The 15139-nt window shown below is 42.1% G+C and overlaps 1 protein-coding gene across 5 annotated transcripts in view; it reads right to left on the bottom strand.

The window, feature by feature from the left end:
- ipo8 (importin 8) overlaps positions 1-15139 on the bottom strand; it is a 101052-nt gene that overhangs the window by 47825 nt on the left and 38088 nt on the right. For 2 of the 5 annotated variants that reach the window (XM_070549662.1, XM_070549663.1), the window contains one exon: positions 5987-6055. The exons of the other annotated variants lie outside the window; for them this stretch is intronic. The gene's annotated coding sequence lies outside the window, so the exon portion shown is untranslated. The remainder of the gene's footprint in view (positions 1-5986; positions 6056-15139) is intronic. 5 annotated transcript variants of the gene reach the window in all.

The following is a 15139-nucleotide window of genomic DNA, read 5'->3' as shown; positions in this document are numbered from 1 at the left end:
CAGACTCTGAAACACTCTCCAGCTCATCCCAAAAGAATCATGTGTTCCCAGACCAGAGAGTAATTATAGTCCCCAGAAAGCATTTAGAGGATGGTGACCTGGATCGGAGGAGTACTTCTCAGGGTAATCTCAGCTGACTTCTTTCAAAGAGGAGGAGCAGCAGCTCTACTCTTACCCCAAAATTCCACTATCTACGCTCCGCTCCGGCACGAACTCCACAGCAAAAACGGTCCTGTTGTGGTCAATCAGAGCTGTTCCACTACTGCAGCCGTGCGGCACAGTGCGCCGCCCTCCGTTCCGCCATCTGGCAAAAATAGGATTGATTCTTTAAAGGTAAACTTTTACCTCTCCCAGTGAAACTGAGTAAACAAAACAAAGCCTGGAAAGACCCCAGTTGTGTCAAATCAGAATCTCCTTCTGAAGCACTCACAACAGACGTCTAGACAAGCAGGAGTTTAAAACTATTTTCTCTTCTCTCGGACTTTACATGAAGGGCCTGGGAGCAAACTAACTGACAAAGCTGTTTTATATCAAAAATAACCTTATAATAGTGAAACTTAAAAACCCCCAAAGAGAAGTCATAGAATAAACTCTGTAGGCGTGATTCCAGTAACAAACTCTTCATCCAACCTGCTGCTGAGTTCATTACTGAGTTTCTTTCTTGTGACCTTTGTTTGAGGAAGTGTTGGCATGCACTGATGTCACATGTCACAACTCTGCATCTAATTTAAGATAAGAGGGTGTGCTGTGAGTGAGTACATAAAAAAAAGGTTGTCCTGCTGCGTGGAAACAGGAACTGTGGCTTTATAGTTTAATTATTTATATTGCACCATAGTTTAAGACAATGACTGATGATGATGGCCTGATCAGGAGCGACTACAGACTTTGTCCTGTGGGTCTTTCCTGCACAAAGGAGTGGCTAAACATACATAGGGACACGTGAAAGTTGAAGAGATAACAACAGTCTAGAAACTTTAGAACCCACAACCCTAACCCTCCAAGAAACTCTAGAAACCACAAATAAATCTGCAGTCTGGCATCAAAGTGCTCTGTTAGGAACATCCATAATAGAAGGAGCTTGAACAGCCAGGACATCAGATATGATCCTGAGAAGGACACTGATGCTCAGTGCCATTGGGATTAAAGCTTAGCGGTTGGCCTTGTCATGTTCACAGCAATCTCTGGTAAACGCCCTGAATCCTGCACAGTTAACGTTTGTATTCACTATATGTGGAGACCAACATATTCAAATAGTTCAATAAAGAACATTTTTCTGAGTGTGATGCATTTTACTGATCTACTTAATCCATCAAAAGCAGCTAAGTAGATAGCTTCAAAGTGACACCAGGTGTTTCCAGACATCATTTGGGATGTCCAGTTTGATGCCTGGTTACCAAAACAACAATCACAAATTTTACTGAAACCTACCAAATTCAGGTAATTCACAGAAGTGGCAAAAGTCACTCAGATGAGTCATCACTTATTTATTCTCTGTATGATCTATTTATCTGAGCAGGGGAATTCATTTATTACCAAATGTTTCAGGTTCATGATTGTAGGGGAGATTGTCAGACAAGGTTATGACTAAATCTAATAATTACTCAAGAAAAGAAAAAAACACTAAAGGCATCAGACTGATGTAAATGCAGAGCTATAGCTCCCATTTAAAGATGAAAGAAGACATCAGTCAGTGTGTATAATATCACAAAAATGGTAGATTTGGTGTGAACATGTCTTCAGTTGTGATGTGACAAATCGTGTTCATAAAGCTATTTGTGTGCTTATTACATAAAACCATTTTGATTGATCAACACCAGATTGATAGGATGAAACAGCTCTGGTTTAGCATCAGTCCTGCTGGGACACAACATTCAATTTTTGCTAGGTCATAAAAAAATACACTTTGATCAGGAGATTCACAACTGTTGAAAATGTTGAGTCATTTAAAATATCAGAGGGAGTTTCACTTTCACAAGAAAAATCCCTCTTGATTCAACATTAAGAAATCAGCATTAGCAGGAATGAAAGCAACATTGTCTAAGTGGGTCAGAAAAGCACATCAGCAGGTGTTTTAGAACCATCGACATAAATATACTGGACATCTCCTTTCCATAGGCTTCAATATCACGTTTTTGAAGCCAAATGGGAGGTGGCCACCACCGCCATTTTGACCGTGTGACAGGTTCCGTCAAGCCCAGACAATTCCACAAAAGGGAAGAGAGGTGGAGCTGAGGGTGGGGCTGTAAGGCTGGGATCAACTGACGACACCCGGTCGAACTAGCTACAAGCTAACCTGAAGCTAACCCAAAGCTAACGCGGAGGTGGGAGCTAAGCTAATGGAGGTAGCAACCTAGCTACAACCGGAGTTAACTGTGCACAACACCAGAGCTTCTGAGTCAGAGGTACGCTGGGCTGACCGCTGGGTAAAACCGGGTGGAACACAGAGGTCTCCCGAGAGCTCCACAAGCCGATAGTCGGAACCCAGCTCCACCAACATGTTATATTTCAACCCATTTTCTAAAGTGCAGCATTATGTTAAATGCACTGGGTTTTACCCTATTACATTTAAATTTCATGGTTAAACAGTACATGTTAAAATCTAAGCTCAGCTCGGCAGTGACCTAAAATACATAAATATAATTTTACTTACAGAAAAAAATAAAGTGGAGACTCCTTGGATGCTCTATTAGTGCAATTAATGCCACAGCAAGTCATTTTGTCCAACAATTGCACAAAAAATATCCAAAAAAAGAAAACACAAACACAGAGACTCAAAATTCCAGAGCAGTTTCCAAGCCAGGCAGATGCTCTACTGAGGCCTTTCCACGGAGCTAGCTCTGTGGTCACGTGTGTCTGATGCTCATTAATTATACAGAATTTTAGGCTTTTAATACACTTAAACAGAAGAGTGAGAAAAAAATTCACCCCCCTCAGAGTTGTCATGAGTGTAAACTAGATCATTTAAACCAAAAACATGTTCTGGTACCAGGCTGTAAACATGTTTATTTCTGCTGTGAAATTGGTATTTTTAACATGGGAGTCAATGAGGATTTGCTCGCTTCTGACACCAGCCCCCAGTGGATGAGGGTGGAACTGCAATTTTTGGTACTTCCGGGTTTGACTCAATTTTAGAGCTCCATTGTTGGGGCTTGTTTAGAACCCTGGTTGTCTATAATAAAAATATTCACAAGCAGCAACTGTTGTTTAAAAATGAGTTTATGAAGTAGGTATGTTTTAGCAGGAATAACAAGACAAATCAGTGTAGATAAACTTACAGACACTCACATGAAACTATTTTTATGCTCTGATCTTCTGCTGTTTGCGTTTTTGGAACGTTATATATATATATATATATATATATATATATATATATATAAATATATATATATATATATACATATATATTGCAAATATTGAACTCAGATTCTCAGCAGACGCTCCTACATTCATGTGAGGGAGAAAATGTTCTTAAAGCTCTCAATCACTCATGTTTTCAGCACATTTGCTGTGGCCCCTAAAATAATAATACCCTATGAGGTAGTTTTTAAAAAGCTCTTGGTATCCCTGATCCAGGAAGTAGAACTTAGACAGAGGAGCGAGGGGCAGAAAACAGCAGAATTTGGAGTCTTACTTATTAATATTCAGACATCTCACATCTGATTGGCTATCATAAATGTGAGTCTTCCATTGAAGGAGTTCTGCCATGTTGAAGAGTTGCTAATGCTAACGGTTAAGCCTAGGGCACACCGGAGACAGAAGCACCGTGCCGTCATTTTAAATAGAAGTCATTATAGTTAATGAGAGTGGCTACACAGGGAGCGTCGTGCTGCTTCCCAGAAGTGCCACGCCGCGGCGTTGAAGATAGATGCCAGTTCCATTACAAGCACTGCGGCTCAGCGGCGGCGTGGCTGTTTTATACATTGTGGAGTACCTTACAGCTGACATTATGACATGGAATGGCTTTACGGCACAAACCCAACCACCAGCACCAACCCGGCTGCAGTTGTTTACTTCTCCATAGTTAGTTTACTTATCCATTTTTAATGAATTGGAGTCTCAAAATACGACGGCAAGTCTGATCATGTAAAAACAAAAAAATTCACTTTCCCCTTCCTTTTCTCAAGTCTCCTGTGATGTTGTGACTATCGCATGACTTTCCAAGAAGCACTCAGCAGCGCATCCTGTGTGATCACTTGACTTCTCTAAACCATGGTGCTTCTGCTGCACCTCTGCAGCGCGGCACTTCTGTCTCCGGTGTGCCCTAGGCTTTAGCTTCAATTAGCCGAAACATTCTCTGCTTTATCGTGAACGCTAAACCAACAACTGCCTTCCCCGTTGCTAGCCAAGATGGGTGACTTCATGAATGCTAGTTTTCAGTGTGACGTAGATCTGACTGGCTTGTCTAATCCGAGTCTGTTCCCTATCAGCGGCTAATGCAGGACATAGGGGCAGAAAACCCTTTTCACGTTCAGTCTGCATGTGAAATTCCGAGTGACTGACCGTATTTAAAAAGTAAAAAACGGTTTGTCTGTTAACTTGGTCTCTAAAGAAGGCACCATAGTGTGGCTCTATTACACTGTATAGAATAATATTAAAACATCAGGATTCTAATTTGCATGTCTTTTAGGGCCTGTTGGGTCCCTCATACCATGAGAAACTTTGTAAGTCAGGATCTGCAACAGCTTCCCACTCAAAAGGATTACTGTAAGGAGATGCTGTTAACTCGACTCGGATAACAACCCCGGCTCCTGTTACTGCTTTGACACCATGACACCATTAGTCACATGGTCAATTTTGTCCATGTTTTCTGTGCCAAAGTCAAGCTGCGTGGGCACAATGAGCGGAATTAAGGTTTGGCAGGTTAACAAATGTATTTAAAAGCCATGAGCTTATTAGGTTGCCATTGGAAATTCCCTCTTTGATGGTTTGAATGAAACGAAAGAAAAAAATAAGTTTCAGTTGACTCGCCTTACGCTGAAGAAATGCAGAAATATTTGTTTTGTTTCATGAGTTGTGGTGCTTGTTATGTTTAACACGTGTATCAAAAAGATTTATGTGTGAAGAAAAAATGAGCAGTGAAATGCTTGTATGTAGGGTTAGGGTGACAAGAATATAATAATAGAAGAAAATCAGAAAGAAACAGTCCCAAAAGTATTTCCTTTAACACAGATCAAAGGTAAAGTGCTGTACTGTAGTGAACTTAGATATAGTACTTTTACATCCACAATGCTCAAATACGTTTTGGTATTATGATAATAAGGGATAAGAATACATAAAAGACATTAAGTGAAACATCCATTCTAGGCTCAACATTCGTAAACAATAACATTTTTGTATATTCTCATGAAACTACTTCAGTGAACTGTCTAAAAAAATTAATTATCTTTCTAATTGGCAAACAAGGAACAACTTTGATTAATATTAATTTATGGAAAAGCATTTGTTGTTGATGAAAATGCATTGTGGAGTTCCACCAGGTTCTACCTTGGAGTCCCTAATATTTGAAATGAATATCCTAAAACTACCATACAAATAAGTGAATACTGTGAGAATGAGAGCAGTCTCTGAAAGGCTTTGGCTACCAGAGCTCTTTCTGATGACTGTTAAAATGTTTTAAAAAGAAAACAGAAAAAACCCACAACAATCAGCGGACCTGCAGACTTGCATTCCTCGTCATCAAAACACACACACACACACACACACACACACACACACACACACACACACACACACACACACACACACACACACCTGTGTTGTGGTAAACTAGTTTTGTCACGATGAAAGCTGAGCATTTCTAGATTAACTATCCATGGCAGAAGGGGTGGATCAGAGGCCCAATTCATCCTGTTGCCTTCCTCTGACACAAGTTTATGGGATTACTCATAATGTACAAAACGATCATGTGAAGAAGCCCTAAGCTATTGCAGCACAAACTCTGTTGTGTTAACTAATACTAAAGGAGTGGTTGCCTCTTTAAACTTACCATCATGTCTACACGTCCCCTTCATCTCCTCCCAATGGTCCTTCATGATTTTTGAGTAGGGCCTCCCTCCTATCAAAATAAGTCCACAGTAACTTGTTAGTAGTGACGAAACTGATTGAGTATTTCCTGTCTGTGGTTATTATGTCCGGCCTCACAACATCCATTCAGCAGCTGCTTTAAGTGGTAGCTTCTCAGTGTTTCCTGACAGTGACAGAGTCACAGTACACACTCCCCTTTGCCTTTCACTGTGTGTGTGTCCTGTCCTACACAACAAAGTGGGTGTGTCTCCTTGAAACAAGTTGGAAAAGGTAGGTAAAGAGACGGAAGTACACACCCACATACCAGCGAACTGTGGATCTGCTGGGCTACTTACGCATGCTGTAGGTGTGTCTCAGTTTGAGTGTGTGTGTGTGTGTGTGTGTGTGTGTGTGTACAAGTGGGGTGTCCTCAGAGAACCCATTCCTGTTGTGTTTGTTAGCATTTCCTTGACTCCAGGATGAACGATTAACACCCTGGCAGCTGAGTGTTTGCTACTGTGTATATGTGTGTTCGTGTGTGTGTGTGTGTGTGTGTGTGTGTGTGTGTGCGCGCGTGTGTGAAGCCCAGTCATCTAATATCCGAGGCAGCTGGACAGAATCCCAGCAATGCTGGATCGATGAGAGGAAGCAGCAGGGGAAAGTACCATCCACTTATATTGTGAACTGCATCCAGATTTGAACCAACAACCCTGGCAGTGTTAGTGCCTTGCTCTAACTTCTGATTCACATGTCAGGACTACACACCATCCATCACCACTCCATGAATGAATAAGTTCCACTTCCTGTTGGACTCCAACATATGAACTGAATGATAAACAGCAGTAGAAAGGAGCAGCCAAGAGTCTATGTGAGGAGTCTTCATCTCCATGGTGATGCCAGAGGCAAAGAGCAACTCTGTCTCAGTGCCCGCTTGTCCCCACCCGCCCACACCCTCTCTCTCTGTACACAATGCATTGTGGGAAAGCGGATGTGGTTCTCACACCCTCGATGTGAGGCATCATCCTTTTCCAGTAGCTGTATCATCAAGAGGCACCACCCAACGACTAGTTTTATTATTGTTATCACAGGCTCCGCCCACATGGAGGTTAGAGGTCACACACAGTGGCTGCTCCTAAATATGGAATAAACAGATACCTGCTTCAGCTGGTTCTGAAGAAAAAAGAAAACATCTGAATTCTCTAAGATCTTTGCGGAAACTGATTTGAGTTTATTTGTGGAGCACTGACAGTTTCATACGATAAAGATAATTCATGAATTTTTAACAAATAAAACTAATTAAAAAACTGAATTCATAGAGTTATGTCAAAATTTTGAACTGTAAAAATAAATGTGGCAGTTTTAACCCAAACATATAGTTGCTTAAAGTCTGCTAGAGCCTTTAATAGAAGAGTTTGTTTTATCCTGGATTAATTTTCAGCGTGCAGGGGAACCCAGACAGGAAGGATTTCTGAAAAAAGTGAATGTCTCTGGGAAACTTAGTTAATCCAAATCTTTGGTTGCAAGTATTTTTGTCCTCTGAACAAGAGAGGAAATACTCTTGTTTTATGTTAATAGTATTTTACAATATTAGACAAAAATGTGGTTCTTAAGATTTAGCAGCCCGATGACTCAAATCTGCATCTAGAAATCTTCTTCAACTCCTGGTTTGGATTTTGTTTATTCTGTCTCATATAATCTCTGCCTATCTTTGTTCTAAACGACACTACTGTTCTCCCAAAACCAACTCCTTGAGCATTCAGAACGACATCAGGACCAGCAATACCTAACCTAAAGCCTTTAGTGTGTTTTTCCTCATTAAGGAGCCATCTGTACCCTGCTTCATTTGGAAAGGCCTGGGACATGACAGTAAAAACTAAGACTTAAACATTAAGACCCTACCATAGCACGTATACTTAACTTCCTGTACTCCACTGCACTCACTTTCTGCACTCCCCTCTATGCTTGCACTCTTTTTTCTGCACTCTGGTAGAGTCTGAAGAAACAGGGTGAAGTCAAACACTGTTTCCATCATGGGAGAAGAAGTGGAGGGGGTTGAGGAATACAAGTTCACCTGGACAACAGACTGGACTGGAGAAAGAGCAGTGAAGCTGTTTTCAAGAAGGGACACAGCAGACTGCACTTCTTGAGGACGCTTAGGTCCTTCAGTGTCTGTAGCAAGATGCTGCAGATCTTCTACAAGTCTGTTGTTGAGAGTGTAATCTCTTCAGCTATTGTCTGTTGGGGTAGTAGCATCAGAAGCAGGGACCTGAAAAGGCTCAGCAGCCTAATAAAAAAGGCTGATTCTGTTCTGGGGACGACTGTGGAACCACTGGAGGAGATAATGCAAAGAAGGATTCTCCAGAGAATCAAGAAATTATGGACAACCCTGAGCATTCTCTTCACAAGGCTGTCCGACAACGGAAGAGTGTCTTCAGTCAGAGGCTTCTTCAGTTTCGCTGCAACACTGACCGCTACTGGAGATCCTTCCTGCCAACAGCCATTGTAATATACAACAACTCTTTGATGACTTGATTATTATTATTATTATTATTCTGAGCTACTACAGCAATCAATTTCCTTCTGGGATTAACAAAGTATTTTTGAATTGAATTGAATTGAATGCATGTGTCTGCTCTGTCTTCTCGATCTCCAGTAAGTCGTGGAGGATGGCTGCTTATACTGAGCCAGGATCCTCTGGAGGTTTCTTCCTGTTAAAAGGGAGTTTTCCTCTCCACTGTCGCTAAATGCTTGCCTAGTATGAGGATTGCTGCAAAGTTGCTGACACCGGTCAGTGACTTGAAGCAATTAGCTGGGTTCCTTATATAGAGCTCCGGGAGTTGACGTCACTTCTCCCAGCATGCAACAGTTCAAATAGAAACTGCGTCATATTGGCAGGTAGAAGCCGGCAGCTGGACTATTTGTAATCGTCAGAAAACTCAATCAGACAGGAAATATGGTAGATTCCTGTTGTGCCCCAGGATGCAGAACAGACACGGACGACATAAGAAATGAGCCATCTACAGGATTCCCCAAGATCTGGAACGCCGCAAACGTTGGATCATTGTAATAAAACGCGCTAGTGACCGGGCTGAAATGAAACTGTGGGACCCCGAGAGTAAAGGTTTTCGCTTATGCAGCGACCACTTCATATCAGGTACTTAAACCAACGTTTCCTCAACTGTGTATGGTATTTATTTTAAATACTTTTATTATGATTCTTAGTAGGCTTCCTAAACTTATTTTGGCGTGGCTTTTCCTGTCTTATTACTCACAGCAGCAAGTAAACATCACGTAAAACGTTGCCTCGTGATTTCTGCGTGCTGCCGTTTCCGTGTTTTATGATCACAGCAATTAACCGGCTAAGCTGTATTTAATTTTTAAGCAATGGTTGATCAATTGTCAGATCACACATAAAAAGCACTTTGGATTGCTATTATCTGTCTCACCGAGACAGATCTCAGACAGATCCTGAGATGCTCCTGCCTGACATTTTTATTTTATTCACGGAAAAAAAATCAGACTACTGATTTCTCTTGGCGTTCAGTTTATACATTCAAACAGCACAGCACTCTATTTAAACTACTTAGGTGTAAATCTGTTATTTGTCCATTCATTTTCATCCGCGTATCCAGAGTCGGGTTACGGGGGCAGTAGCGTCGAGAGGCCCAGACTTCCCTCTCCCCAGCCACTTGGGCCAGCTCCTCCGGGTAAATCCCAAGGCGTTCCCCGGCCAGGTCCAGTAAGAAGTCCGCTCCGACAGCTTCTGGCGTTTTAAAAAAGTATCCCAGGGGCACGGTAAGGGTCAGAGATGTTTAGTGTATTTAATTTCTGACTATATAAAACAATTTATTCGGTTTTAAAGTGTGAAGTAAAATCCGACGAAGTAAAATCCAAGCCGATCCCGTTCACGTTCATGGTTACATCCGTGTTTGTTTATCTTTTTTTCCTGCCAATATGGCGTCTACTGAGAGTCACGTGGGGTCTGGAGCTCTATAGGAAACATTTTACTGATTGGCTTAATGGACTGACATGTATTGGAATGCTTACTATGTGAAGTGCCTTGAGACGACTCTTGCCGTGATTTAGCGCTATTTAAATAAACTTGAATTGAATTGAATTTATTTAACAGTCAATGCGTGCAGCTCATCTGTAGGTGGAATGTATGGCAGAAGCAGGAAGACCTAAGAAAATAAAAACTTCAAAAGTTTGGGAGCACTTAATGTTAAACCATGGAAAGACCTTTGTCACCTGCAACATATGTAAATCAGACATGGCATGGCACGGGAGTACGACGGCGATGATGCAGCATCTTAAACGCAAGCATGTCGGAGCCATCAATGAGGAAGGGGAGAGCTCAATCTCTGGGTAAATTACAAAACACTATGTTTATTCTTATAGAGTAATTCACCCCTAGGCCCGGATTAATTAACGTTGTTAGGCAGGGCTGTACATTTATGTTGCACATGCAATAAACTATTTTTAGAAGCAGCACTGGTGCAACATCTTTTCAAGTGACTTTCCCCCAGAACTTTATTGAACAAAGGTCAGTTGCTTTTTATTGTGTAAGGAAGATGCTTTTAGCGGCACACAGTGTGCTAATCTAGGTGCTTTGGAGGAAAACAGAAACCAGCAAGACACAAAGGCAGAAACGATTCAGGATCAAAAGTGTAACTATGGCCAGATTAGCTAATGCTAGCCAGTAGCAGACTCACGATTAAGAGGGGTTCAGAAAAACCACAATGGTCGTGAAACTGAGAATATCTAAACTCTACAAGCGGAAGAAAAGTTGCCATCACCCCGTTTATTCTTAGCTGTCTGCAGCGTTATGGAGCAGAGCTACTGCAGTCGGGTTGCTGCTTCAAGTCTGCTCTACTCAACACTGCTGCAGAATTATAGCACGCCACTATAATACATATGTCACCATTACATTTGTAGCAGTAGAAATGAAATGTTATTAGCATTTCTAGTAGCTCACTACCGATCATGTTAATGAAATACATAAAATTTACTGATCATAGTTTAATTATGATATATTTAGGTGATAGCATGTTGTTTTGCTATTAAACTGTTTTCTAACCATGTTTTGCTGTTAAATAAAGTAAAGGAAGGAGAGAACAAATGTTTCCCTAGCAGTTTTTAAATTTTCCTGTTTAATACGATTACCGTAATCGAGTCGAGACCCCATCTGATTCATTGATGATCCACATAATTGTTTGTTGCAGTCCTACATCTCACAAACTTAACAACTCACACTAGCCTTATCTGTGTGTGTGTGTGTGTGTGTGTGTGTGTGTGTGTGTGTGTGTGTGTGTGTGTGTGTGTGTGTGTGTGTGTGTGTGAGTGTGTGAGTGAAAGAGAAAGTGAGTTAAGCTATAAAAAACAATTGTCTCACTAATTAAGCAAAACTCTAGACAATTCCCCTTCAGCCTTTCTGACAGAATGGGGCCAGATGAAGTCAAAGAGACAGCAGAGCCCCTACCTGTCAGTCCACCAGGTCAGAGGTCAAACATGCTTGTGTAATGTCGCGGGTGCAGATAAATCTCCTGTGGACATCATGTGTCTGTTGTATGGGGCAAAGGTACAATGGAACCACGCCCATCCCTCCCAGAAATTCACAAACACGGAGCAGAATCCTGAAATGCCAGCAATACCGAGGGCGGTAAAGTGCTGAGTCACCGGAGTTTTCAATCAGAGCACAAGAAATACTCACACAGACTCTTAGAACTCATTAGGACTCAAGTTCTACGTAGTACACGAAAACAAAGCACTAGTTGCATAAAGCACAAATAATGCACTTAGTGGAAGGTATTCTGCTAAGATCATCAGACCAGTATGACATTATTATAAGAAAGCCGTTAGCTTTTTCTGTTCGATTCTGAAAGAACAAACAAATGTAAGACAGAAATAACAACCAACCACATGGAAGAACAAAGAGAGGAATGAGCAACCAACCAAACAAAAAGATTAATGTTAAAACAACAAAACAATCTACCAGATCAACAACTGAAAAAATGATGAAACGAGCAACCAAAGAGTAGAAAAACAAATGAATATAAATTACTGACCAACCCATCTCCCCCTAATACCCATAACAATAAAAAGCAACCAAATTAATGAAGGTGTGATCAACGAGCCAACAAACTAAACAAACACAAGGATAGAGTAATGTCCAACTGAATGAAGACAAAAATAACCTGAGGAAGAAATGATAAACTGAATGAAAAATCAAACAACATGCTTCAACGGCTTTTATCAGAAACCACAAGTGGTTTGAGCACTGACCTCTGAAAAGCAGAACATAAAACATGATACCCTGCGCGTCATCTGCTCTGCCGGTGCTCTAATGGCACTTTCACATCTGGACCAGCATGGACCGGACTGGGTAGTTTATAAAATGTTCACATCTTGGTGGCCTTGTATTTTTCCATGCTAAACCGGTCGGTTATTTGACCCGAGGCGGTATGCTTTGGGCTGAACAGGTCCAACACACCCACTGCCAACTGACTGACCAACTTAAATACACGCCTCGGGATCGGGAGCTTCCCGCATGCGCGATTATTATCATTCTGGACGATGAGATTTAAACATCATCTCTGACTGAAACTGTGGTAGCTCCCGGTCTCTCCTCACTACTGTGAGGAGTGCACACACACACACACACACACACACACACACACACACACACACACACACACACACACACACACACACACACACACACACACACACAGCGCTGCCGTGCCTTGAACTGCACAGCCGTCATTTAAGGGGGACACCACAGACTTTTCGTGTGACTTTTGCCCCGCCCACATGCTCTGAGACTTCCCCGTTCCTGAGAAGTTGTGAGTGAACAAACCCTACCGGTGCGGATCCTGGGCCAACGCCACCCAGCTAGGTCCGTGCTGGCCCTGATGTGAAGCTGCCATAACAAATGGAGGACAATGGAATGAAAGAAAAAAAAACTGAAAAGCTGGAGCACGGTAAGGTTTAAACAGGTGCAAATAAAAAGGACTACATGCTAACATTTTGACACCCCACATGTCTTCGTCAGAGTTTTTTTGGACAGTCTTGGCGGAGTCAAACTCTCACTAGGAACAAGCCTGACCTACTGTCGGCAATACCCCATACTCCCAAAGTACCTTCCACAAGGGCCCCCCGAGGGACAAGGTCAAACACCTTCTCCAAATCCACAAAACACATGTAGATTGGTTGGGTGAACTTCCACGCACCGTCCAGGACTAGGATGTCTAAGGAAGATCCCGCCTTTCTTGCCTATGATTGGCTAGAAAGGCTCTACTACGATTGGCTATTTCATGTAGCAGCAAACCGGTTGTCCCCACATGCCACCAGCAGAAAACTGTTTAGTAAATAAAATGTGAACTAAACGCTATAATAACTATTCTGTGCTGAATTGCAAAATGTTTTATGTTTCATTGAAAACTGAAAAACGTAAAATCCATAAGTATACATAGGATAAACACATGTGCCTTCCCTGGGTATGAAATTTAATAAAACTGCACTATTCTGCCCAGCTGCGTGCAGCAGGTCTTCTTTCTTTTGTAGAATAATGAAAAACTAGTCTAAACCACTGCGATGGACTGGCTCTGTCCAGGGTGTACCACGCCTGATTGCCCACTGACCACTAGAGATAGGCACACCCCCGACCTTACATGGACAAAGCGGTTCAGACAATGGATGGATGGATCGTCTAAATCATAATCCGCTTCAGCTTAATTTTTTGTCAAATGACACACGTTTAAAGTGATGATTAGAGATGTGCTCTAATTTGTAAACAGCTTTAACCTACTAAAGTGAATACATAGGATAGCCTAATAAGTAAGTGATAACCCCAATAGTGCCAACAGGTAAAAAGTCAGTCTAACAGTGTAATAAAATGCAACAAGATTTAATACAGGTTCACATTTGACGTTTTTCAGGTTCTTTAATGAAAGAAACTGAAACGGGTTTGTTGCAAAACAGGAAAGGATGTTTATCATAGCGATGAGTTTATATTTTCTTCCAAAATTTCCTCAATATCTGGCTGTAAACATAAAAACCTGCAGCGAGGGAAAACAGTTTCCTCATACATGAAATAGCCAATCGTAGGAGAGCCCTTCTAGCCAATCAGAGGCGAGAAAGGTGGGACCTTCCTTGGACATACTAAGATTCCAAATGACACGTCCAGGACCCCCCCTTAAGGGTTTAGAGCTGGTCCAGTGTTCCACGGCTAGGATGAAAACCACATTGCTCCTCCTGAATCTGAGGTTCTACTAACCAACGGACCCTCCTCTCCAGAACCCCTGAATACGCTTTACCAGGGAGGCTCAGGAGTGTGATCTCCCTGCAGTTGGGACAGACCCTGTGATCCTCCTTTTTAATTAGCGGGGCCACCATCCCAATCTGCCAGTCCAGTGGAACTGCCACTGATGTCTATATAATAATGCAGATCTGTGTCAACCCACACAACTCAGAGCCTTAAGGAACTCCTGGTGAATGTTATCCACTCCTGGGACCTTACCACCAAGGAGTTTTTTGACCACCTCAGTGGCCTCATGACCAGAGATTGTAGAGTCAGACCAATCTCCGCTCTGTCACTGGAAGACACGTTGAACAGGAACATGCAAGGGGCAGCAGAGGATTCTGGGAGCAGGAGAAACCTTTGCCATCTACGGGGCATCTCAGTGAAACGCGGTTCAATCATTAGTGTTGAGGAAATGTTTATTCCCAAAGAGAACAGAGTTTAACCATACAGGCATAACATTTATGTTCCATTTAAACCTCAAGAGTCGGTGCAACCGGCTGTGGATTGCCTGAATGAGGTGAAGGGCTGGCTTTATAATAACTTTTTACATTTGAATGAATCTAAGTTGGAGGCTCTTTTATTTGTTCCTCCCTCTCCCACAGCAGTTAGTGCTGTCCTGCTACCATGTTTCTGCAGCTTAGTGAAGCCAACCATCACTAACCTGGGGGTGGTTTTGGACCCAGAGCTGCGGACTCTAACATTAGCCAGGTGGTTAGATCCTGCTTTTTCCAGTTTCACCGGCTATCAAAGATGGAAGTCCATCCTGACTAGACGTGACCTGCACATAGTGATTCATGCATTTGTGATCTCTCACTTGGATTATGCGAATTCCCT

This window comes from Nothobranchius furzeri, chromosome 1 (genome assembly GCF_043380555.1).
Source record: "Nothobranchius furzeri strain GRZ-AD chromosome 1, NfurGRZ-RIMD1, whole genome shotgun sequence".
Lineage (NCBI taxonomy): Eukaryota > Metazoa > Chordata > Actinopteri > Cyprinodontiformes > Nothobranchiidae > Nothobranchius > Nothobranchius furzeri.
This window is presented reverse-complemented; position numbering and strand designations above follow the sequence as displayed.